The 26,793-nt window shown below is 39.6% G+C and overlaps 1 protein-coding gene across 6 annotated transcripts in view; it reads right to left on the bottom strand.

Moving 5' to 3' along the window:
- LOC100525237 (uncharacterized) overlaps window positions 1-26,793 on the bottom strand; it is a 151,594-nt gene that overhangs the window by 65,525 nt on the left and 59,276 nt on the right. For 2 of the 6 annotated variants that reach the window (XR_014812883.1, XR_014812888.1), the window contains one exon: window positions 13,148-13,839. The exons of the other annotated variants lie outside the window; for them this stretch is intronic. The gene's annotated coding sequence lies outside the window, so the exon portion shown is untranslated. Of the gene's footprint in view, window positions 1-13,147; window positions 13,840-26,793 lie in introns of those variants that run through there. 6 annotated transcript variants of the gene reach the window in all.

Genomic DNA, 26,793 nt, shown 5'->3' with positions numbered 1-26,793 from the left:
CTGCAGCACAGGTCATAACAGTGGCTTGGATCTCATCCCTGACGCAGGAACTCCATACACCAAGGGTCAGCCAAAAAAAAAAAAAAAAAGAATGCCAAAGAAAAAAAGAAAGAAAATTTGCTGGTAAAAGGATGGAAGAAAAATATGCCATGCAATATCTAGCACACAAAAAAAATCTCAGGTAGCTATGCTATTATATGACACAATAGACTTTGAGACAAGTTGCACTATTAAGGAAAAAGGTGGGGGGTTCCCGTCGTGGCACAGTGGTTAACGAATCCGACTAGGAACCATGAGGTTGTGGGTTCGGTCCCTGCCCTTGCTCAGTGGGTTAAGGATCTGGTGTTGCCGTGAGCTGTGGTGTAGGTTGCAGGTGCGGCTCGGATCCCGTGTTGCTGTGGCTCTGGCGTAGGCCGGCGGCTCCAGCTCCGATTCGACCCCTAGCCTGGGAACCTCCATATGCCTCGGGAGCGGCCCAAAGAAATGGCAAAAAGACAAAAAAAAAAACCAAAAAACAAAAAAAAAAGGTGGGCATTTCATAATGATTAAAAGGTCCATTGAACAGGAGATTATAACAATCTTATATTTGTGTAGATACTTACATACTCTGAAAACAAACTTATGGTTAACAAAGAGGAAGGGTTGGGGAAGGGATGGATTGAGGGTTTGGGATTGGTAAACACACATTTTTGTATATGAACTAGATGACCAAGGGGAACCTACTGTCCAGCACAGAGAAATCTACTCAATGTTCTGTGATAACCTCTATGGAAATGGATATGTGTATATGTATGGCTGAATCACTTCACTGTGCAGCAGAAATTAACACAACATTGTAAATCAATTACTCTTCAGTAAAATTAAAAAAACTTTAGATGCAAACAAAAAAAAATGTGTAGATCTTCATTACATAGCTTCAAGATACATGAAGCAAATGTTAAAGTTAAAAGAAGAAATGGGGGCATTCCCACCATGGTGCAGTGGCAACGAATTCGACTAGGAACCATGAGGTTTCGGGTTTGATCCCTGGCCTCCCTCAGTGGGTTAAGGATCTGGTGTTGCAGTGAGCTGTGGTGTAGGTCGCAGACGCAGCTCAGATCCCGCATTGCTTTGGCTGTGGTGTAGGCTTGTGCCTACAGCTCCAATTCAACCCCTATCCTGGGAACCTCCATATGCTGCAGGTGCGGCCCTAAAAAGACAAAATGACAAAAAAAAAAAAAGGAGAAGAAGAAGAAGAAGAAGAAGAAATGACCATATATATACATAGCAACTTAGGAAGTGCTGATAATGTAATGATGAACAGATAGGACTCTTGTCCTTAAGAAGCTTTTGGTCTCACACAAAAATGTTTCCAGAAATAAACAACACTGCTTCTTCCTATTTTTGAACCAAAGTGATATTCTAAATACTTTTATCATTCTCTATTTATTTCTATCATTCTCAGTTTAAGACAAAAGTTGAAGTTGTTTAATTGAGACACAATGTCACTTAAGTAATAAGTGGCTGTCAGGACAAGAAGAAAGGTTTTCTGACCAAAGAATTTTAGTTGCTTTTTTGTTTTTTAAGTTTTTGCAAAGGTACAGCTATTTCTCAATGTTTCTAATGCTTTAAATTTCCGTATACTAAAGAAAGATTATTTGTACCGTATTTTTTACTTCCCTATATAACAGATTTTTTTAAACGTCTGACAAAAAATTTTTCACAGAACAACCTAATTTTTCTCACTGATGATTAGCAATGCTTTGCATAGTTTCAGCTGTTCCTTATAGCCCTGGACGAAGCAGAGATTGCTTATATATATCACTGACTTCACTATGCTGGCCTTTTCTTGATAATTAAGTAATAAAACTGAGCTTTTAATCACTATATGAGCAATTCTACTTCAAGAACAATTCTCTTTTCCATTGGAATTTACATACAATGGTCAACATTTAACCAAATGTTTAAGTACAGGCATTAAAAATAACCACCCTCTCTATCTTCTTTCCATGCTTTGCCAGCCACAGGGAAGTCAATCCTGGCATCCTTCCTTTCTTGATTAGTCCACAATCTCAGTACACTGATGACTTCATGAAAAGTTGTAGTTTTATAGTTTAATATGGTTTTTCTCATTGTGACAGTGGTAGTGGTATCCTTTCCAGCTTCCTCTATCCTAGAAAAGCAAATTTATGCCTCATTCTTTTGTTTGTTTGTTTGTTTTGGGGCCGCACCTGTGGCATATGGAAGTTCCCAGACTAGGGGTCAAACTGGAGCTGTAGCTGCCTGCCTACGCCACAGCCACAGCAATGCCAGATCCCAGCTGCATCTGTGACTTACACTGCAGCTCACAGGAACGTCAGATACTTAACCCACTGAGAGAGGCCAGGGATCGAACCTGCGTCCTCATGGTTACTAGTCGGATTCATTACCACTAAGGCACAATTCAAACTCGTCTCATTCTTTTTAACGGCTGCACTCTGTCATTGTCACATAGAAAATATGAAGATAATTCTATTTAGGCTATATTTGCAGAAAATTTAGCACTCTATCCTGTTCATAGTTTTAAATAAACTTTAAAAAAAAATCAATGTCACTCATCTTTTAAAGTAAATCTTCCATAAAACAATATACAAAAGAAATAAAAGAGAAGCTGTCTAAATGAACAAGGATGAACCACCCTCTCTGCTCTTGTGATGATCCCAGTGCTGCTAGGATTTAAGGAAACATTTTGCAGCTTTGAACTATACATTAGAAACTGGTTTAGGCAAACTCAGTACTGAGCTTGAGCACACTACACTCATTTCCAAAATTTTCATGATTTCTCCCTTCTATAATAATATACCCCTAATATAAGTAAATGCACAAAAATTCGGCTGGATTTTCAAGATATGATATCTCTTGACATAAATGCAGTTAGAACTTCTTATCCTTTCTTCCCACATCCCACTGGACTACCTCCCACATTCCTCGGAAGACAAGAACCCCCAACTTGCAGATCATGCTTTCAGCAAATGCCTGTTTAATTCACCCTCTAGAGTAATAGGTGACCTCCTTTGTTTCCCATGCCTCTTCTCTTCCTCACTGTTGCATTGCCGGGTCCACTGATTCCTCATAACTACAGCATAGCTGACTTTAAGGAGCTAGCCCAACGGGGGCTTGGCTGCAAGGAAAGAAAAGCAGCCTTGATACCCTCATGGCTGGAACAGAGGACTGTACTAACTTCTTTGGGGTGGGTGTCTACATTGTGCCCTGGAATAATCCTGTTGGCACTAACCACCACTGCCACGCTTCTGAAATTTCATTCAATTTTCCATTGATGGCCAGTTCTGGTCATAGGAAACTCAAGGAGGAATTCCTAAACACAATTCAAATAGGAGGGAAGGAGCATGTAAGAGGGACAGTAAAAGGGGATGGGGTTTCTCCATGGTAGCCTATTGCTACCTAGCTAATTCAGCAGGTTTATAGAAGAGACGTCCATCTGTAAGTATGCTACAAGAGTCTGCTTGCATTTTAGTTTTATATCTACTCGGTTAATCACCACTTATTTTACAGTGGAAAAAACCCATGTTTAAAATAAGTTGAAGATACCCCTACTATAGTCAGAACTGTTTTACAGATCAATTAGCCAGGTCCTATGGGAAAAATGTACCCAAGTTTTGACTGAATCATTGACTAGAGTACTGGGCTAAACCACCAGCAAGTATAGCCTGAATAGTAGTGGCTATGATTTGGTAAAACAGTAAAGTATAAGGTCAGTTAAAAGGAATGTTTGTCAGTGATGAAGTTTAATTCTTTTAGGAAATGGGGAGCACTTTTCAAGTTAATCTCAGCCTGGAGTTCCTTATCTCCTCCAGAAGATAAAGAGGAATATCATCACTTCTACCACCACAATAGTGGGAAAATCAAAGGCAGTGTATATTAGTAGTCAGAACTGCCATGTGCAGTTAACCATCCTGTGCACTGAACAACTTTTAAGGGAATCATCCCTATCATAATCACATGAATATCAGATGACCAGGTAGTGAGTCATACGCATGCTATTGACTCAGACTATTTTAGAATCCTAGCCTGTTTTCTAATAGCGCTCTAATCCTGGACAAGTTATTTAACTTCTGTGGGCCTCTATTTTGTCATACATCAATAAAAGTAATAATTTTCATCATAGGCTAGTTATGAATATTAAATAATATAATAGTAAAAAGTTCTTAATCCTGTTGGGTAGGAAGAATAATGACTTCCAAAAATGTCCACATCCTAATCCCCAGAACCTATGAATATGTTATGCTACATGACAAAAGGCAATAAAAAGTTGCAGGGGGAATCAAGGTGATAAAATAGCTAATCTGAAGATAAGAACATAGTCCTGGGTTATCTGGATGGGCCAACACAATCACACAAGCCCTTAATAGCAGAAAAGGAAGACAGAAGAGTAGGTCAGAGAGAGATATAATAACAGAAAAAAAAGAGAGAGAAAGGGAAAGATTTGCAACCTGAGATAGACTCAAATTAGCTGAAGACGGAGGAAGGGGCCATGAGCCCACAATTACTAGCAGCCTCTAGAATCCGAGAAGTTCCCTCAGCTGAAAGCCAGCAAAGAAACAGGGACCTCAGTTCTACAAATGCCAGGGACAGAATTCTGCTGAAACTTGGGTTGAACAAGAAAATAGACTCTTCCCCAAAGCCTCCAGAAAGGAATGCAGTCTGCTAGCACCTTGGCTTTAGCCTAGGGAGACCCTTTTTGGACTTTTGATCTGAAAAACTATGAGATAATAAATGTGTACTGTTTTGAGTCATCCAGTTTGTGGTAACTTGCTATAGCAGCAACAGACAATCAAAACGAATATATCCACTGATGCAACTGCTACACATGTGATCCTCAATCCAATCTTTCAAAATATTCCCTGAGGGGCTACTCGGTATCAGACACTATTCAAAGTACTGGGATCCCACAAGAAACAAACTAGCAAGGGCTCTGCCTTCACAGAGCTTACCCTTCAGGGGAACATAATCAGTTCTAGAACAAGGGGCAGGAAGATGCTGACACCAGCTGTACGCACCCTATGAATATATTATCTAAGAAAGTAAACCTCTTCAGAAATACAGGTGAGGAATGGTGAGCAACAGTGGACAAAGGAGTTGAGAAGTCTCCATATTAGTTTTCGTTTTTTTCTTAAGGTGCTAGTATAGGTAAATGATATTTAAACCACCGCAACAAAAATAGGCTCTATGAAGAGGATTATTTCACCCATTTGATAAATCAAGAATGGGCTTGACTCCATACAGAGATTTCATTTAGTCAATCTGAATAAGAGGAATAACAAGGTGGAATCACATTTACATTGAAGAATATTTGTACTTTGCTGTGTGTATAATTAATCTTTAATTAATTATCGAATATAGTTTTCACTCCATATTTTGAATTTGCCCATTCTAGATCATTTTGTCTCAAAGCACACATCTTAAAAACCCTTCAGAACTTTATAGATTTCTAGTCTCTTAAGTTAACTCTCAAAATTTTGATGGTTCATCAATTCTAAGCATTACACATGTGTGGTGTCCTTTGAGTTTTCACATTCTGTGAAGCATCTCACCTCCACTTTACAGATCAGAAATGAGACACACAAAGTGATTTCGCAGTCTACAGGAAAATTAAGAACTTGATGAGGTGAGGAAAAGGGCTTCCTGGAGACCAACGGCATCAGCTCCCTTCCTCTGGAGCTAAACTTCTAAGGTAAAAGGCAAGAAAGAGCAGCCCGAGTGATCACCTTCACCACCTCCAAACGCCGTAGAGCTGCCTGCCAAAATAAAGAAACCCACTCTACATAATGTGGCAAATCTTTCAGTTCTAACCTCTGGTCACAAAGGAAACAGCACCCATTTGCAACATTCCAGGCCTCTGAGTTGGTTTCTGGGGTATTCTATGTCTGCTCTGCAAAGAGAATGGATTGAAACCATTGTCCTTTGTTACTTTCAATAAACTGCCTCTGGAATTCATAAAGGATCCTGAGAAATGGACTAATGGTGAGCGTCTCAAAGGAAGAAGCCATCAACCTAGAAGTTATCATAAGTAATCACAGACCTGCTGCTGTCTTATATTGATGAAATACATACTAGCTACCAGCACTGTGAGGAAACACAAGAAGTATGTTTTCACTGGATGTGTATACTTTTCTTCCTTTTAAGCAAGAAACTGCTCTCCTTTTAAAATTATTTTTATTTTTTCCATATAGTTGATTTACAGTGTTCTGTCAATTTCTACTGTACAGCAAAGTGAACCAGTCTTTTTTTTCTCACATTATCCTCCATCATGTTCCATCACAAGTAACTAGATAGAGTTCCCTGTGCTATACAGGAGGATCTCATTGCTTATCCACTCCAAATGTAATAGTTTGCATCTATTAAGCCCAAACTTTCTTTGGATGATTTGGCAAAGATTGATCATCTGTCAGTGATGCTATAATGAGCAGTTCTGAGTCATGTTTTAAAGATTAGGCTTATTGAAGACAGTGCCACTTGAAGAAAATTTTAAGCAAACGAGAAAGGATTACATGATGGATAGAACATGATAGCTTCTATTAGGCTTTTGAAAAAGCCTAAGACTCATAACAGCATAGAGAAACATCTATATTCATTAAAGATATTGGTCTATATGACTCAGCAATCCCACTCTTGTGCATATATCTGGATAAAACTTTCCTTAAAAAAGACACATGCACCCTCATGTTCATTGCAGCACTAGTCACAATAGCCAAGACATGGAAACAACCCAAATGTCCATCAACAGATGATTGGATTAGGAAGATGTTGTATAGACAGACAGTGGAATACTACTCAGCCATAAAAAAGAACAAATAATGCCATTTGCAGCAACATGGGTGGAACTAGAGACTCTCATACTGAGTGAAGTAAGTCAGAAAGAGAAAGACAAATACCATACGATATCACTTATATCTGGAATCTACTATATGGCACAAATGAACCTTTCCACAAAAAAGAAATTCATGGACTTGGAGAAGAGACTTGTGGTTGCCAAGGGGAAAGGGGAGGGAGTGGGATGGATTGGGAGCTTGAGGTGAAGAGATGCAGACTATTGCCTTTGGAATGGATTAGCAATGAGATCCTGCTGTGTAGCACAAGGAACTATGTCTAGTCACTTACGATGGAGCATGATAATGTGAGAAAGAAGAATGTATACATGTGTGTGTAACTGGGTCACCATGCTGTGCAGCAGAAAAAAAAATAATGTATTGGGGAAATTAAAAAAAAAAAAGACAAGACAAAGCTTCATGAGGGCAAAGGTGCACCTTCCCAACTGTATCACTAAAGTCAGATTATTTATAGATCAATAGTTTTTATAGTTATATATAATTATATATAGGTCTGTACTGTTTTATACATATAGTTTTATAGCTCCCTATAGACAGAGGACCCTTGAACAAGGTGAGGTTAATATAATTTATAGCCACTCCCCCCCACCTGCAGTTCCTCCATATCTGAGGATTCAATCAACTATGGATCGTCCAGAACTACAGTATTTACCATGGAAAAGCATCTGTATGTAAGTGGACCTGTGCATTTCAAAGCCACATTTTTTTATATGTACCTAGATAGACTATACATGTAGTTAATTTATTCATATATTAATGTACTTTTAAAAGGTTGACTCCTAGTGGTGAATGGTTCTATTAAGTGTTTAAAACCATGGGAGAGTTAAGTAATAAGGCAAGGACATCATCAAGCAACAATTGAGAAAGGTTACTTTTGCAGTAATATTTTTGACTGGTTAAAGTTAACAGGTCTCATCAATTAAAATTAAAGTTAATTTTCTATTACCAAAAGCTTAGATAGCCATAACTACAGACTTCAAAAACCTTGTTTTATTTTTTTCAAATCGTCCATAAAATGCCATGTAACTGGCCTTTGCCTGGGCTTTCCTGAGCCAATTTTCCTCGAATCCCACCTGTTTCTATGTCAGTCTTAGCTCATTGTCAATGATCTGGCCACAAAAGAAAGAAAGACACACACACACACACACACACACACACACACACACACACACACACACACACACACACTCCAGTCAATATTCTTGTGGGCAGATGGAGTCAGGGTCTATCATGCACCACAATTTTTTAAACAGTACATTTATTCTTCTTCACACATTCTCAAAGTGCCCTTTCCCTTGGCAGCTGATACCTCCTAGCTCACTCAGCCAAAAAGTCTGCATCCATTTCATGTTTTTTAACTTTCCTCTTCCTCTTCCTTCCCGGAGCCTCATTGCCTCCAGCCCCCATCAGCCTAGTTTCCTTCTTCTAAGTCAAGAGTCAAAACACAAATGCCCACAAGAGCCAGAAGCCAGGCAGACAACATAAAGGAAAGAATAGAGGTCCAGGTATAAAGGACCAGACAGAAAAATGCCCCATCAAGTACTTGATACTCTGTGGGAATGAGGACCCAGTATTTGCTGAGTTCCTGGAGATTCTGGAAATATGATCTTTGTCACCTCTTGGCAACTAATTCACACTTTTAGAAAAATACTTTGTGGGCCAAACAAAATGTACTCGCCAGCCAGATGAAACCCATGGGCTACCAGTTTGTAACTGGTTCTCTGGACTCTCTGCTTTTCTTCCTAAGTGAAAGATGGCAGCCTTCTCTTGCTGTCCTCAATTTGTATAACCAAACATTAGCCACTGCCCAGGCTGAATGCACATGACTCATCAATTAATTTGTGTGTGGAGCTGGGGAGTAATACAGTTACAGAAACCCATACTTAACAACAGAGCATGCATCTTGCAGCTAGGATAACCTACGTGTCAGAAAACCTGGGACCAAGGACTTGCTTAGCCCCTTCCTAGATATAATCTTATATTCCTTGCCTATAATACCAAGATAGATGTTGAAATGGCTTCAACTCAAAACTTAAATGAGCTATGTTTTATGTATTTTCTTTTATGCCTTTTTTTTCCTTTTGGGAAAAAGCAAAATGAGCCAAGGATCTTTCTATCATCAATGCTTGATGGTGTTTAGTATTAACAAGGTGCCCAAGATGCTGTGATATACACTCTATAAGTGACGTATGATGGAAAGTCAAGGCCCAAAGCAATGGCTTTTCAACTTTCTTTTTGGACTATGTATCCATTCAGAGTTTAGTTAAGAAAACGAAAATCACTGTGGGTATTTCAAATGGAGGGATTTAAAACAAGGAATTGGTCAACAAAGTTGAAAGGCAGAAAAAACAGAAAGGGAAGACTAAAAAAAATGTCTAGAGATAACAGCTGCAGCAATTACTACCTTGTCTCGGGAGGGGGAACAGAAAATAAGAGGTGGGGTGGTTAGAGTTTGAAGAAATGGTTCTGAGGAGCTCACATACCTTTGAGAAGGTGCACCATCTGATTTTGGCTGGGACAGACTTGAAAGCAGCTGAGAGGAGCATGGGGCTAGAGCCACCACTGCCACTGCTGCTGCCACTGCTGCTGCTGCTGCTGCTGCTGCTGCTGCTGCTGCTGCTGCTGCTAGAGCAATGCTGGGGGAAACAGAAAAATGGAAAAGAAGCCTCTTCCTCCCTTTCCACCTCTCCTCCCTGTCTAGCGCCTCCTACTTGCAGAACCTAAGGAGAACCAGCGGGCCCAGGAGAATCCCAGTGCCAGCATCACAGAGCAGAGTAGCATGGGTGGATATGGAGTTGAGAGACAAAAGGTAAATAACTAGCACAGACACAACCACGAAGAGAAATATATTCACATCACAACTCAGTATTATAACACTTCCATGCACATCCAACTGAAAGGAGCTTCATACAGCAATGGAATGCCCTGTATTTTCTTTTCTATTCTATTCCATTTTATTTTTTAGGTGCTCCACCATCCCTAAATAATTTCACTAATGTCCCAGAAGGGTCTCAAATCTGAAAAAGAAATGGGTGGATGCCTGGGGTTTCAGGAGCTTAAAGTGCATGTGGTTGAGAAGGAATTCTATCAAATTGTGACAAAATTCTATGAACCATTTGGAAAATGTGGCGAAAGGATGGGAAGATTTGTTTTTCTGATTTCAGAGAAGGCTTTGCAAGGAAACAGGGAATAGCATCGTGGTGGAGTCCACAAGATTCACATTTTAATTTTGACCCTGCCTTCTCCGTCAACATTACAGATGTTAAGAGTGGAAGTAACATATGACATAGGTGTTTACATGGTGGGTGGCACTGAAATACTTAATGCCCTTTTTAGAGTCAACATTTATCAACATAGTGGCACATGGAAATTAAGTTTGTTTTCTTTAGTGAATAAGTGTTAGGAAAATTACAGTGTTGTCCACTGGATGGCATAAAAGTCACTAATAACAGATTCTTCTTTAGATTTCTGAGGTAATTAATCTAAAAGAGTAGACTTTTATGACTCAAAAACCACAAAAGGACTGTACTATTTTTTTCTGGTTATTGGCTATTATCCAGTATTAAGTCAAATTTGTATATATATATTTTTTCAGTTCATTAGTAACTCAAGCATTGATTTAGTTTAGTCCTTAGGAAGCCATTTGGATATCGGTACTGCTATAAACACTATCCCCACCCTCTAAAAAATAGACAAGAAACTTGAGAAGAAAACCAATATGCAAATGCAAATTAAAATCAGCATAGGTGGTTTTCACTCACAGAATTAACAGATTCATGCGTAGAACCTGGAGGAACTTTTGACCTCCATCATATAGAATTCTGCCTATGCATTTTTTTCAGCTTGTATTCAAATTCTCTGTGCATCACATTCTAAGGTTCATCAGGAAATCCCAGGATCCAAATCCAGGCTCAGATCCTGCTTCTGCCATTCATGCACCATTTCCCCTTTGGCAACTCACTTAACATCTTAGTCCTAAATTATCCCCCTCTGTGGACTTTCATAAAGATCAAATGAGATGACAGATGGAAAAAAACTTGGAAATCTACAGGTTCTATGCAAGGGCAGAATCTTTTTAAACTCCTTACCTTGCACGTACCATAGCTCAGGACACAGATTCAATGTCACCTCTAACTGATGGAGCATTTGTTTTAGATGAGAATAACTATCAAGAAACTATGATTCTCTAACCTATTTCAACTAAAAAAATACAAACACACACACTTTTCTAAGAGGCAGGCTTCATGTCCCACTGGCACAGGATGGTAAATGGGTCAAGAACTTGAGTTCTCTCCACCCCAGTTCATATCCAGGCTCCAAGACTTCCTGTGTAACCTGGCTAGTTACTCACCCTCTCTGTGCCTTACTCTTTCTACCCATAAAATTTAGGGAATAACACCATCTAACTCATGGAAGTGTTGTAAGAGTTAATAGAATCTGGACCTATAAACTGCTCTGGAATAGCGCCTGTCAAACAGCAGTCCACAATAATTATCAGCTGTTACCATTACTTTTATTCTCTCTCTCTTTTTTTTTTTTTTTTTTTTGTCTTTTTAGGGCTGCACCTGTGGCATATGGAAGGCCTCAGGCTAGGGGTTGAGTCAGAGTTGTAGCTGCCGGCCTATACCACAGCCACAGCAACTCAGAATCCAAGCCACATCTGCCACCTACACTGTAGCTCAAGGCAAATCCGGATCCTTAACCCACTGAACAAGGCCACAGATGGAACTCGAATCCTCATGGATCCTAGTCGGATTCCTTACCACTGAGCCACAATGGGAACTCCACCATTACTTTTATTCTTATTCCCAAAGTTTGAGGAAGCTGCGGGAGAGGTAAAAAGCAGGATGATGGAATAAAAGGAACTATGGAAGAGGCATGAACTGAGGAGAGGTTTCAAAATTCGGAGTGTTGCAGCAGCACCACAACACTTGAAGTCCCACAGACAGCAGATTAAATCACTGAATCTCTTCCTTTCCAAAAATTTCCAGCTCCCTATTCAGAGCAATTGTCCATGGAACACATCTGTGATTTTATAATTTAAAAACTCCCAGGTTTCATAACTAAAACCACAATGAAAGACCACTATATATCCAAGAGAAAGGCTAAAGTGGAAAAAAAAGACAATGCCAAGTGTTGGGGAAGGTGTGGAGCAAATGGAACTCAAGTATAACAGACGATGGTCACATAAACTCCTAAAAACCGCTTTGGAGAACTGGTTGGCAGGATCTAGGAGAGCTGAACATATGCATTCCCCGCAATCCAGAAATTCCACTCACAGGTATAGACCCAACAGAAATGAACACATATGTTCACCACAAGACATATGCAGATGTTCACAGAGACAATATTTATAACAACCCAAACAGGAAACAACCCAAATTCCATCACACCAGCATGGGTAAACAAATTGTGGTATATTCAAAAAATACAATGCTATATATTACAGAGAACAGACAAGCTGCTGTTACACAGCAGGGGTGGATTTCACAAACACAATATTGAGCAAAATAGCCATACATCGAAAGCAGCCTACCTACCGCATGATTCCATTTACATAACATTTAACAGTAGGCAAGACCAAACCAGGTAGAAGTCAGAAAAGTCCTTATCTTTGGAGTGAGTGACACCGGGAGAAGGAACAAGGGGGCTTCCAGAATGCTCTCTTGCTCTACTTGTGGATTACATGAGTGAGTGTTCACCTCGTGAAAATTTGCCGCTAGGTACAACACACGCATACAATGTGTGTACCTGTGTGGATGTTAAACTTCCAAAATATTTCAGTGCAATAGGAATCTTGATCATTTTAACTACTGTAATGGAAACAAGTTAAGACTTTTGAAGGAGTCACCTCCCCAGGCACTGCTTCGAACTCTCTCCTTTATGCCACCAGCTAACCCTGTACCGCGATGCCTCATGCAGTGTCATGAAACCACTTCTTCATTCATCTGTCTTCCCTATTCAGCCATCATCTGCTTAAGGCCAGAGACTGTGTCCTCATTTATCATGTCCAACACAGAGCCTGGCACATAGGAGGCTTCCAATAATTGTTTCTTGAATGAATATAATATAAAGCTAATGGGACAATAACCAATAATGGAAAAGAGTTTGAAAAAGAATGTATATATATATATACACACATATAGACACACATATATTATATATTAATATAAATTTATATTTATATAGTACATTTATATATTATATTACATATAATATATATTTATATATATATAAGACTGAATCATTTGCTATACTCCAGAAACATTGTAAATCAATGATACTTTAATAACTTTTTTTAATTAAAGAAAGAAGCTTAAAAAAATGGGAAAGGATAAGAATTTTACTTTATATTTTATAGAAACAGGCATTGATGCCAAATTTGCTGAAATATGAGTTTTTAATCAAGTGGGCTACCCAGTAGTTTTTGTCAAGTATTTTCTGAGTTCTCTCCCCCTAATTCTCCCCAAACCATTTGTCTCCTTTTCCCGGCTTTAGAATACTATTAACCAATACCTTCTGATGAGAGGAAGCAGAAGACATCATGAGCTGTACCTTCCTTATTAAAGTTTCCTAACAGAGTCAGTGAATGAATGATGAAAGAAAGCTATTGTGCATAACTTATCAGAGAAAGTTTATAACGTAATAGATGTATTGGTTACCTACTTACATGGCCTGCTAAGTTTGCAGAGACAAAGTAAGGATGGAAGACGCTTTCCAGCTTTGCCCTATCTTTAACCGTTTTCTGAGATTCACGGTTTATTGCCTTAACAGGATATCAAGAAAAGGAAGTCATCAGAGATACAGGATGCTGTTCATAGAAGGGGCATTCGTGTTTGCCACCCTGAGGGCAAGGTCTTCTTCTCATGAGTCAAATCGGTTCAGTTCCCTTGGTGTCTCTCTGTTGATAAAAATGGGCTTACAGACACCTCGGTTTTTATCACATTCTGGTCCCGACTCTTCGCCTTTGAGACTTAGGATACAAAGGAGAATGAGAAAAGTCAGTTTCTTGAGGTTCGGGAATTAATTTCATATTTGCTATCTTAACAGCAGCCCAAACAGACAAATTAATAAAACATTATGTATGACACCAAAAAGGGGACTGGGGGAGGGGAAGGAGAGTTACGTCATCTATTCATCAGTGACCTCACCGGAAAAGCATTAGGGAATGATTGAAGAAAGATGACCCTAAGGGGCATGCAGGAGGGATTCAGACAGGCTTTGGTCAAAGCTCCCACATCTAATGTAATTTCAAGCTGGCCTCAAAATTCAATTTGTGTGGAACCTCTAAGTCATCTATTCCGCAACGACATACAGCATAATTGCATTTGAACAGCTTCCAGCAGAGCACTGAGCACATGTCCTGTTCTGGCCCAGGGTGCCTGCGAGGAAGGCGGCCCAGATGACCACACAGGAGGATCGGGGCTGGGGAACGCAGCCTGCCTGCCGACCCCACCTGCTGACCGTTGCCCTCCGCAGGAAGCACATGTTTCTGCTTAATTCCTGCCAGCGTTTGGCTGTCAGGTAGAGTATCTGCAGCGGGCAGCTCCAGAGGGCTGCCACCTGGTGCTGTCAGTCGGCCTCAAACCAACAAGGAAAAGGAGAGGCATTCATCGATGTGCTTATTTTTCTGTGTTTAGGGTATTTCTTGGGACTTAGAGTATTCACTTGGCAAGTTAACTTGTCTCCTGAGTTAGGAGGGGAAAAAAGGAATTTTGCTTGCTTGCCTTTCACTCAGAGTTCCCTTCTTTGGAGAGGCTGTTTAGTAATACCTGAAATCTGTGCAGCTTCTGCCTAGTACGACTAACTTACTTGCAAATACACTTAAAAAGTGTATCTCAATCATCAGAATTTGAAACTTAAGTCCCCATTTTTTTAATGTGCTGTTCTAAACAATTACAAACAGGCGAATACAAAGTCAGCATTTGAATTCCATTAAAAAGAAAAGGCAAAGATAAAACAGAAATAAATGCCCCAGGAGAAAGATGGAGCGTTCCTTTGAAAGGACCCATTTTTGGCTCCTGTCCCAATAGTTTATAGCACGCAAAGGAATCCTCAGCAAATGTCAACAGTTAGATAATATTTCGACCTCAAAAAGGCTGCTTGTTTTGATCCAAAATCAGCTTATATTTAATTTTAACTCATAACTTGTATTTTGCAACTACAGATGCAGTCCAACTTTCCATAAAACCAAGGAGAGATAATGAAATTGACAAATAAGAAAGCATGATTTGCTTCTACCAGACTGCTTTAAGGAACAGGGCAATTGTGAACAGGAATTAGCACCTGGGTAAGAAGAACATCATTACCCTAATGACACAGATATTTTGGTTAGTGGCTTTTCACTTGGTTTATCCTACTGATGATTGACAAAAGCAATAATGATGATTAAATGTATAAGACGCTGGGTTAAGGATAGGATTGGTAGCAATAGGAAAAGTTACATGTAATCAAATGCAGAATTTGCTCAATAAACTTTAGATTGTATGCCTGAGCAACTATAGATATTCTTTAAAGCATGTACCTACTTATTTACATTCCCACTAGAAAACTTGATCTCTCTAGCTCTGAACCATATCTTTTCCTTCGAAGCAATTCTTTCATCGTGTGATTTTTTTTTTTGATAACAGGAAATTCTTTAAGGAATATAACCATGACGGTATAGAAGAGCAGACCAGTATGAACCTCAAGAACATATTACAATGGAAGCTGGTGTTTGGAAAGTCAAGTAGAAGTTGCCATGAGTTTATTTCTGTCCAAGTGGCATTTTTAACACTGGAAAGAATCCCAGTAGAGACAGAATCAGAGAATCCTGCACCAGCACATTTCTGCACGTTTTCTAGTAAATATAAGCACTCCACTGCCTTTATTTACATGGCCCGATCTTCATTCTACCTGTGTATTTTTAGGAAGTTCAATAAAATATTTGCTCAGAAAGTATTCCGGACATGTGAAGGCCTGAGGTGCCAAGTCATACAAAGAACTGCATGCAAGAGAGGAACAGGAAGTTGAATGGGTGAAAAGTGGTTGGGCAGAGAAGCACAAAAGGGAGGGGAAAAAAAGTGCAGAATGACCCTTAACTTAAGAATGAGAGGAATCAGACTGGAACATGAAAGGCAGAAACTGTTTTCATAACTTCTTGTTCCGACCAAGGGTCGTCTTGGTTATCTTAAACTTCTGTGCTCACTCACGCTTAGTGGGAACCCGGCTAAGGAATGAAGGGGTTTGGAGCTTGTCTGGGGGTTTTGAAAATGTCCCCTCCTGTGCACATTTGATTTCTCACCTGTGCCCTTAGCATCAGCCCTCATGTAACAACTCCATGGTACTGCTTCTTCTTTCCAGTGTGTTTGAAACAATCTACTTAGTCTCCCTCAGGGATGCTGGTGGCGAGAGCAGCCAGCCCAAGAGGACGCTGCTCCCTGTACCTAAGGAAGGGGCTCTAACTCAGCAACTCTGCGCACACCCAGGAACACCCAGGGAATTCCTTCAAGGCAATTCTGCAGCCATATGTGTTTTTTGTTTTTGTCTTTGTTTTCTTTTCTCTTCTTTTTTGGGTCGCACCCGCAGCATATGGAGGTTCCCAGGCTAGGGGTTGAATTTGAGCTGTAGCTGCCAGCCTACACCACAGCCACAGCAACGCCGGATCCTTAACCCACTGAGCAAGGCCAGGGATCCAACATGCGTCCTCATGGATGCTAGTCAGATTCGTTTCGGCTGAGCCATGACGGGAACTCCCAAATGTGTTGATTAAACTGGAGTGATTATTTTTCTGAGCAGTTGAGGGCCAGATGCTGTGCTCTGCAGTCAAGGACACGTTTTAATCTGCCCCTTGATGTTCTCTCTTCAGTTTCCAAGTTGAGCTTATGAGAACCGCCCTGGTCTTGGGAGAGCTTGTACAAAGAAAAAGTAAAAACTTGGGAGGGATGACAAAGAGCTCCTGGGCAACTGAGCACAGCCTATATCCTCATCCGCAGAAACAGTATTCCACATCCTTTGTCTCACACTCAGCTGGCTCTGAAGTGGAAACACCCATCCCCTTGCGTGCCTGGTGAGAAATTCCTAGGTTTTGTTTCATGAATTTTTCATGGAAAGCAAAACAGGATTTTTTTTTTCTTCTTCTTTCACCAGGAGATCTTTTGGAATGTCTTGAACTTGCTGTGGGTATTTCATTGGATCCCTTCTCTGTAATGTTGCTTCCTGCCCTCCTGCTCCTCCTCTCATCTAAACCCCAAATCCTTCAGCCACTGGTTTGTTCAGGGCCCTGGTTTGATACCCCTGCCGTTGGAGGGCGGAGAGGCAGAAGAGGCCTCAGACCTTTGTTTTTCTGGTTCTCCTCAACACCCTGGTGGCCTCCTTGGGAGCCCACAAGCTCTCTGTGGAAAGAGGGCTTGCCATTTAGCAAAAACTCCACCTCGCAGGGGCTCCTGAACTATACTTAAACAAGGGTGAGACAGCAGCAACGATGCAGGCCTGTGTCCTCCCGCTCAAGAGGAGCCATTTTCTCTCCATGGTGTTGGCCGCAGAGTTAATTCCTGTGTCTACACTAGCAACCCACAGGCGAGAGGGAGTGAAATCATGTTATTTTCCAGTGTGACGAAGATGTAATCAGTGTTCAAGGGTCTATTTTCAGGAGAAATTTTCAACAAGGTTGAAAGGGTGATTGGTGGGTTTCTGGGTTTATTTGTTTGTTTGCTTTTTACCTAAAAAAAAAAAAAAAAAAAAAATCTGAAAGAAAATGTTTCTACCTCCCAGGACCTCTCAAAATGTTGGTAGTCGTGTTAAGTGAGGAAAGGGAAATAGATTCTACATAGCTCAGGGTCACCGTATCCTCGGTGCTGCACAAAGTGATCACACACTTTCCTGTTTCTTCTTCAGAATAGACACTGTGTTTTGTGCTTCGTCACAGTTACAGAAAACTATGGATCGACTTCCTCGCCCAGCTTTTTAAGAATCTCAGCTATTTAGAGTGTTCCCCCAAAGCACTAAAAACACGCTGAAGGGGGAGGCGTGAATCTGTTAGTGTTTGCATCTAGAGTATTCAGAGGTGAGCGGTCTTCTTCAATAAGCAGTATGAAAAGTGTCCAGGCTGTTTTTGTCAAACTAGGGAGTCACTAGAATTTAACTCTCACACCCATCCATGAAAGTGCTATATGTAAAAAGCCACAACTGGGGTCTGAATTCCCTTACAACATTTCAAAACCATCTTCTGCCCCCATTTTAACTCTATTGACCATCTTCCCTTGTGTCGCGTGGTACCCAATATCTGTGTCTATGGTTCAATTATATTGTTATAATTCTTATACCATTATATTGTATAGATCATTGTGATGGTTTAGTCCATGCTTGCCTTCCATTTGAAAATATAATTTATTTATTCCCATTTTGGCTTAGTGGAAATGAACCTGACTAGGATCCATGAGGATGCAGGTTTGATCCCTGGCCTCTCTCAGTGGGTTGATGATCCAGTGTTGCCATTAGCTGTGGTGTAGGTTGCAGACATGGCTCGGATCTGACGTTGCTGTGGCTGTGGTATAAGCTGGAGGCTATAGCTCCAATTTGACCCCTAGCCTGGGAATTCCATATGCCATACCTGCGTCCCTAAAAAATATATATATTTTATAAAATTTATATATATATACATATATATATAATTTATGCTCTTAATTTCCATAACAATGCCTCATCACTGCAGAACTTCCAGGGTCAAGGACACATCTAGAACTTACAGACAGTAGGGTAGATAAGTGTTTGTTGCAGGAAAGAATGAATGAAAGATAAGAAGTCAAAATTGACATAAAGACACCAAAATATTTGTCTTTTAAAAAATAAATTTTATATATATATATATGCTTTAAAGGCATCAAAAGGATCAATGAAGGCACTTTTGAAAAGTAACAACTTTTGAAACAAGAAAAATAATTTCCTGGCCTCATATGTATATTTTCTAAATAAACTCCCTTTTTGAAAAGCAAGCAATGTGCATGTTTTTAATAACATGGGGGTATGAGGTGGGGTGGTAACAGGAGGAAGGCAGCTGAGTTGGGCCAACCTAGGGTCTGTGCTCAGAGTAAGAGAAACTCCTCTCCAGAGTTTTCCTTCTTTGCTCCATACCTTCTGCTCTGGGCTGCAATTTTCCCTCATTTTGTCACCTTTTTGCTAATGGAAACTGTTGTTTCTTTGTAAAGGGCTAAAAACTTGAGTGCACCACATTTGCCTGCTTTCAATTCCACTGGTTAAAACAACATATTTTTTATTCTCCCTCCTTTTCATACACTCAGAGATGAACTGAACAATTGGGAGGATTTGCAGATATTATGGTGGACACTTAATAGCATAAAACACTTTTCTGGTATCACATTTATGAACAGACGAGAGCAAATTTCTCTTAAATGAAACAAATAAAAATAAAACCTCTTGTGTAACATATATACACCATTTCTATGATGTCCAATATATATGTTGGTCATCACTGTAAATTAGATATTTCTTTAGGGGAACATTCATTTTCATAAGAATATTCAAAATTAGGCACCCAAAACTAAAAAGATCTATGAATTGCAAAAGGCACACTATTTTCCCAAAGAGAGATTGTATAAATAGAAGATTTTGTGTATAAGCCTATTTATCTGCAGTCTAGTAAGTGTTGAGCACTGTCTAGAGAATGTGATCTAAGTAGGCAAACAATTCAGATAATGTAAATTGCAGTTTGAGGCTGAAAAAATACAGGAAACATGTTTAGTCTAAAAAAATATGGAGACCTAAAATGGCATGCAAATTCTGAGAAAAGTTTTTCTGAGGCTGGACAATATGGAAACACTGATGTATAAATTACAATCACAGAGATTTTTGAAGTTTAAAATGATGCATCAAGGAAACTGCTCCTAACAGCTCATCCCAAGCTCCCATTCAATTCCCAGGGACATGTGCAAAATGAAAGCAAAGGCAATTGTCTACTGCTAGAGTTAGGGACAAATTTTCATAAACGGAAAAAAAATTCAGCGCCTATCCATGTTTTTAGCTGTTGAAACTGAGCAGCCCTATACCTATAAGAAGGGGAGAAGACCCTTCTAAGGACATCAAGGTTAGTGACCCAGAGGCCTTTACGGATTAAAAAAGAGGCCATTTACCCTTCTCCTGGTCAGATGATGTCTTCTGAGACAAGCAGAGTACTATGTCTACAACCACATTTTTCATATTCGTTTTAAGGCTATATATCCCAGAAAATAAAGGAGCAGTAAAGAGGTACTGGTAGTTGCACATTGCTTCCTAGCTGAACAGAGATGGGGAACTCTGTGGCCATATTTGCTGGAAGTACGGTTTCACGAATGCTATTGGTTTAATATGTGAAAGAACAGTCCCAGGCTATAGGGACCTGATGATTTTCACTAGCTTTGCTGCCCTTCAGGGCCTTATGTTGACTGAGAGAAATATACAACACCAGCACTATATACAGCAGCTAAGACATGGAAGCAACCTAAATATCCATCAACAGAGGACTGGATAAAGAAGATATGGTACATATATACACTGGAATATTACTCAGCCAGAAAAAGAACAAAATAATGCCATTCACAACAACCTGGATAGACCTAGAGATTATCATACTAGGTGAAGTAAGTCAGACAAACACAAATACCATGTGAGATCATTAATATGTGGAATCTTAATACAAATGATACAAAGGAACTTATTCACAAAACAGAAACAGACTCAAAGACTTTGAAACAAAAACAAAAGACGAAAAAAAAAAAAAAAAAAAAAGGAGTTCCCGTCGTGGCGCAGTGGTTAACGAATCCGACTAGGAACCATGAGGTTGCGGGTTCGGTCCCTGCCCTTGCTCAGTGGGTTAACGATCTGGCGTTGCCGTGAGCTGTGGTGTAGGTTGCAGACGCGGCTTGGATCCCGTGTTGCTGTGGCTCTGGCGCAGGCCGGTGGCTACAGCTCCGATTGGACCCCTAGCCTGGGAACCTCCATATGCCGCGGGAGCGGCCCAAGAAATAGCAACAACAACAAAAGACAAAAGACAAAAAAAAAAAAAAAAAGAAAGGGAAGCCCGGTGGGGTTGTGCTAATACTGTTTCTTCCTGTAACCAATACAGGTGCTACTCTGGATTAATAGTTTCTTAAAATCTTTAGCATTGAAAACGCCACTCACTGTCTCCAGACAGAAGGCAGCTTTGAAGTGCAAAACTGAAATGGTTGATTAAATGTTGAGATCATAGAATATTCGATCAACTGCTGGGTGAGCTGGAGCTTAGATATACTGGAAGAATTGCATTGAGGAAGAAATGTGCAAGTAGTACGTATACGTGAAGGACCCAGAGCCACCAATTAAAACTAAGAAAGGATTCTAAGAATCACTGTCTGCTGTTCCCTAGGTATAAGATTCCAATACATTGCTATGGTCAGAAGGAGCAATAAAAGACCAAAGATGGAAAAGGTGCACATGCCATCTGAAACAAGAGTGGGCTGTCCCTGAAATACTACATGAAGTCCTGATGGTCACTGACTGTCTAGAAAGAAAGGAAAGTAGAACAATCAGAGGGATTGCAGGGCTTACGAAAATAAACTTTAGAAGCAGGATTCTTTCTCACTGGAGCAAAATTAAAATAATAATACCCTATGTGTTTACTGTGAGCCAGGCAGTATGTTAAATTCTTTCAATATGTTATCCCATTCCATCCTCCCAAGCTCCTAGGAGGAGGGCAGAGTCACCCCCCATGTTACAAGGGAGGAAATAAGTCTCTGAGCTTGAGACCATGTAGCTGAGAAGAGCAGAGCAGGGACCTCAAAGTAGGCCTGACTCCAGAACACAGGCTCTTAGGTGTCAGCATCTTTAGGCGATGAAAGCAAGCAACGTGGATTTGTCTTTTCAACATGGACTTGACATTTCAAAGAGGAAAACTCTGATCCAAGGCAGCATCAATGGAATTCCCATCCTTGAGAGGCAGAGCAGGGTGAAACACAACATAGTCAAACAGGGAGTTCTTTATCCATTTCCTCATCTTTCCAGCAAATAGTCATTGAGGCCCTACTGTGCTCTAGGCATTGTGCCAGGCACTGAAGGGTAAATGCAGAATTGATTTCCAAGGGCAGAAAGGAATGCCTGGGGTGGACCTGCTCAGCTTTTTTCAATTGAACCCATGAAGGACTAGCCTGCTTGAAAAAGAAAAGCCTTCACTTGCACTGGCATTACAACCTCAATAAATCACAAATCTGAACTGCATCCTTCTGTCTAAATTTAACCCATGTACATCTCAAGAGGTGAAGCATTTGGATTATGGGTATGAATTTCTACACACTTAAACAGCAGTAGGTCATAATTCTGGAGTGGTGAGAGGAGCCTGCATTTTAAATGTAAAATCTGCTGAGATTCATTATATATTTATTCCTTTATTTCCAGTGGCCAACCAAACGATTTTAGAGCTGGTTCCTTTCCTCTGACTTATTTTATATAAGCAATGCCCCTTAATCTTTATCTTCAAGTTTCTCCATCCTCTCTCTCATGATGTTGACCTTGGGATTATTGTAACATGTCCTCTCTAGAGCCTGGGAAGAGAGCATGGGTTTTCTTTAAGAACATGTGGAAGAGAAGGAGAATATGGGGTGGAGATGTTCTTAAAAGCACTGTACTCTATACAAGTAAATAAAAACATCGGGATATGTCCTATCATTAAATATTCTCTTTAAAAGAATAGAGAAGTTAGTTCCATTGATTGAATTAGATCCTAGCTGACAAAATTTTCCAACTTGGAAATTTCATGTTTACATAACCTGCTTACTTGGAAAATAATGGATTTGTGTTTACCAGCTGCCAAAAGTCTAAGTGTAGAACAACAGACTCCCCGAGGGACGCTCCGGCTCCAGTCTTTACGAAGGTGAGGCTGGAGCCCAGGCAGGAGGAAACATAGCACTCACTGCACATGAGCATGACCTAGTGGCTGGTTCATTGAGTGGCATTTATGGCAGGAAGAAAACGCTACTTGTCTGTTTTCCAAGTGTCAGCGTAAGTGGTGTATATGCAGCTGTTGTTCACAGAGAGCTGAGGAACAGGAAAGAATAGATTCTTTGAAAGAAAGCCTAAGTAAGAGAAAGACAGTCAGAATCTCTTAATATTAAGCAGTTGGGTCTTCCCACTGCCTTTCCGAACCTGGACCCATCAAGAGCACTTCTTTGCGCCAAGAAACAGAATGTTCGTGCTGATTCTTCATAAGGAATCAAAAATGATAAACTTTGCCTCATACTGGCTCCCAAATCATTGTGGGGAGTTTATTTAGACTGTGAGACGCTTAATAGAGTTTTACCATGGGATGCATGGCCTGCCATACACACTTCATCAGAGGATTGCTGGCCACTGAGTGGTTATGTTGCTCAATAATGTAATATGAGTGGGATGCTGCAACTCTAGAGAAAATGTAAAAATGCTGTTGAGTTTTATAGCCAAACATGTATCATGTACATTTGCATTTATAAATATATATTACACATCATCAATGAATCTGTATACACACATATATATATAAGTATACACACATATTTACATGCCTAAGCATTTCTACAGTCTTCTGATAACATGGCTTTGCACGTCTGTCAACATTTTGATTAAAGCTGACTACATGACAGCTTTAATGACAAATTATGTGAAGCACGTTCTATAAACTCTCAATGATAAGTGTTTCATCTTATATACATGACTATTGATATAACAGCTAATATTTTGTTCCCATCAGATATTACAGAACTAGACATTTCTTAACTAGAATTTTGAAATTACTACAATATTCCTATAATTGATGTCAGTAATTTGGGTGGTGGGGGATGGGGAATAAAGCCAGAGATGCTAATTCTGCTTTAAGGAAAAAAAAATGTTGTCTCAAATGCCTCATTTGAAAATTATATTGCATTTGTACAGTAGAAATTGACATACTGTAAATTAATTATAGTTAACAAAAATAAATTAAAAAATAAAATTATATTGCATAAGGTTGCATGTTATCTTCATGAGGTTCATCGATATAAATTTAAGTGGTTGTTTGGCCATCAGGCCTACATACCTAAACTTATTAAATAGTAAACCCATGAATTAATGAAGAGTTTTTTTAAAAAATGATCACATCTCTGATTAGAAGTGAAAGTGGCAGCATGGAAAGTATAGGGTAAAGTGTGATTTATTAAAATGAGGTTTGGACTAGATGCACAGACCTGGCTTCTAGTCTCCACTTAGTCACAAATATGCTGTGATCAATAACATAAAATGAACGGGATGCATAAACTCTAGAGAAAATGTAAAAATGTTTTATAGCCAAACATGTATCACATATATTTGCATTTATAAATATATATTACATATGATAAATGAATCTGTATATATATATATGTATACACATACATACATATGCATATTTATATGTGTCCTCAGTTTCCTGTTCTCAGATCAGGAGGGGAAGACTCTTAATGTCTTGCATTAGTTAGAATAGTTTAAGCTGCAAGGACAAAAAAAACTTGGCTCAGATGAGCTTAAAGTAAAAGAAATCTCTTAGGTGGTGGGGAGTATAGGAGAGTTCAGAATGGTGATGTCGCTGGGGACCTGATTCTCTCCATCTCTGATTCTCTCCACGAAGAGGCAGCTTCGTCCTTGGCCTGTCCATCCTTAGCCTGGTCACCAGATGGCTGCCAGTATCAGAGACAATGTTTTGCCTTACATTTAAAGCAAAATCCTTGTTTTTTTACTCCAATTAGACAGGTAGGGTCTGCTACCACAGAAAGGCCTCACCTGTGTGGAAGAAATGTGACTGCCCCCTAAAATATGACATTTATTAGAGGGGGACTAGGAGAAAAATGAATTGTATGTAGGAAACCAATAAGTAGTATAGGTTTGTGCAGGGTTTTGTTTGTTTGTTTGTTTTTTAATGAATTTTGACCTACTATCCTGAATTCCTTGCACTTCACTAAGTTTATTCATTTATTTAACAAGCTTTTATTTGGAATCTGAGTCATGGTTCCTTATCTACTCCCAAGGAGATTACAGCCTGGTTAGAGACAGAGGTAAGAGAAACAGTCATTTCAATAACCAAAGGAGAGAGTGTATGAAAATAAATAAATCAGGAGCACAATGGGTGTGGGGGAGGTACAGTGTAGGAAATGAGGGGGAGGTGTAAAGCAGCAATCTGAGGCACATGCAGACAGAAATGGTTAAAGACCAGGCTGAATGGGAAAAGACGGCAGAAAATAACATGCAGAAGACTGTAGAGGTCAGATTTAGAAGACCCTTTGTGTACTGGTCTGGGGAGCCTGGACTTGGTCTGTGGGACTCAAATACAAATATATTCAGATTTATTGGGGGAAGTGGAACACTGGAACACGTGATTATAATTCTCAAAAGACTGAACATATTATTTAGTTAAAATAATACAGGCTGCCAACTCACTTTGCTGATTGTTTCCTTTACTGTGCAGGAGCTTTTTACTTTGATGTAGTTCCCCTCCTGCCTTTTTTTTCTTTGCTTTGTTGCCTTCTTATCCAAGAAATCATTGTTAAGACTAATATAAAAATGCTTTTCCCCATGGTTTCTTCCAGAAGTTTTATGGTTTCAGGCTATGCTTTAAGTCTTTTAATCCATTTTGAGTTGATTTTTTTTTTTTTTTTTTTTTTTTTTTTTACTGCCACACCTAGGTTAGGGATCAAATTGGAGCTGCAGCCATAGCAACACCAGATCCAAGCCGCATCTTTGACCTACACCACAGCTTGTGGCAATGCTGGGTCCTTAACCCAAAGAGTGAGGCCAAGGATTAAACCTGTACAGAGACTATGTTGGGTCCTTAATCCACTAAGCCACAATGGGAACTCTTGAGTTGATTTTTTAATATGGTATAAGATAAATGTCCAATTTCATTCTTTTGCCTATGGCTATCCAGTTTTCTCAATACCATTTATTGAAGAGACTATCCTTTCCCCATGTGTATTCTTGGCACAATACAAGAATACTAAATGGGGAAATTCTTACACATTGTGAAAATGGGGAAATACATAAGAATAGCTGACTGCTAATCTTTGACAAGGAAGGCAAAGACAGTTCTCCTCAATAAATAGTGTTGGAATATTGGATATTCACATGTGAAAGAATGAACCTAAACCCTTATCTTAGGCCACTCACAAAAATTAACTTAAAATAAATTAAAGATTTTATATATATATATATATAAAATGAACTATTACTCAGTCCCAAAAAGAATGAAATTATTCCCTTTGCAACAACTTAGATGTACCTAGACAGTATTATGCTTAGTGAAATAAGTCAGATAGAGAAAGGCAGATACGTATGATATCATTTACATGTAGAATTTTTTTATTCTTTTTAGGGCCGCACCTGTGGCTTTTGGAAGTTCCCAGGCTAGGGGTTGAATCGGATCTGCAGCTACCGGTCTAAACCACAGCCACAACAACACAGGATCCCAATCGTATCTGTGACTTACACCACAGCTTGCAGTAGCACAGGATCCTTAACCCACTGAGCAAGGCCAGGGATCAAACACATATCCTCATGGGTACTAGTCAGGTTCCTAACCTGCTGAGCCACAATAGGAACTCCTATATGTGAAATTTAAAAAACACCAACTCATAAAAAAAGAGATAAGACTTTTAGTTAGCAGAGGTGGAGAGTGGATGGAGAAGAATTGAAGGAAGGTGGTCAAAAGATATAAACTTCTAGTTATACGATAAATAAGTACTAGGGCCATAATGGACAAGATGATGAACATAGTTAACACTGCTATATTGTTTATAGGGATGCTCTTAAGAGATTAAATCCTATCAGTTCTCATCAAATGGAGAAAACTTTCCTCTTTATTTTTATAGTGTCTATATGAAAAGGCAGATGTTAGTTGAATCTACGTGGTAATCATTTCACAATATATGTAAATCAAGTCATC

This window comes from Sus scrofa, chromosome 8, assembly GCF_054392235.1.
Source record: "Sus scrofa isolate SSC_HxYL_T2T_F1_AM1 chromosome 8, Sscrofa_HxYL_maternal_Yorkshire_Landrace_v2.0, whole genome shotgun sequence".
NCBI classification, from domain to species: Eukaryota; Metazoa; Chordata; class Mammalia; order Artiodactyla; family Suidae; genus Sus; species Sus scrofa.
The sequence above is the reverse complement of the archived record's forward strand: the minus strand, read 5'-3'. Positions and strand labels throughout refer to the sequence as shown.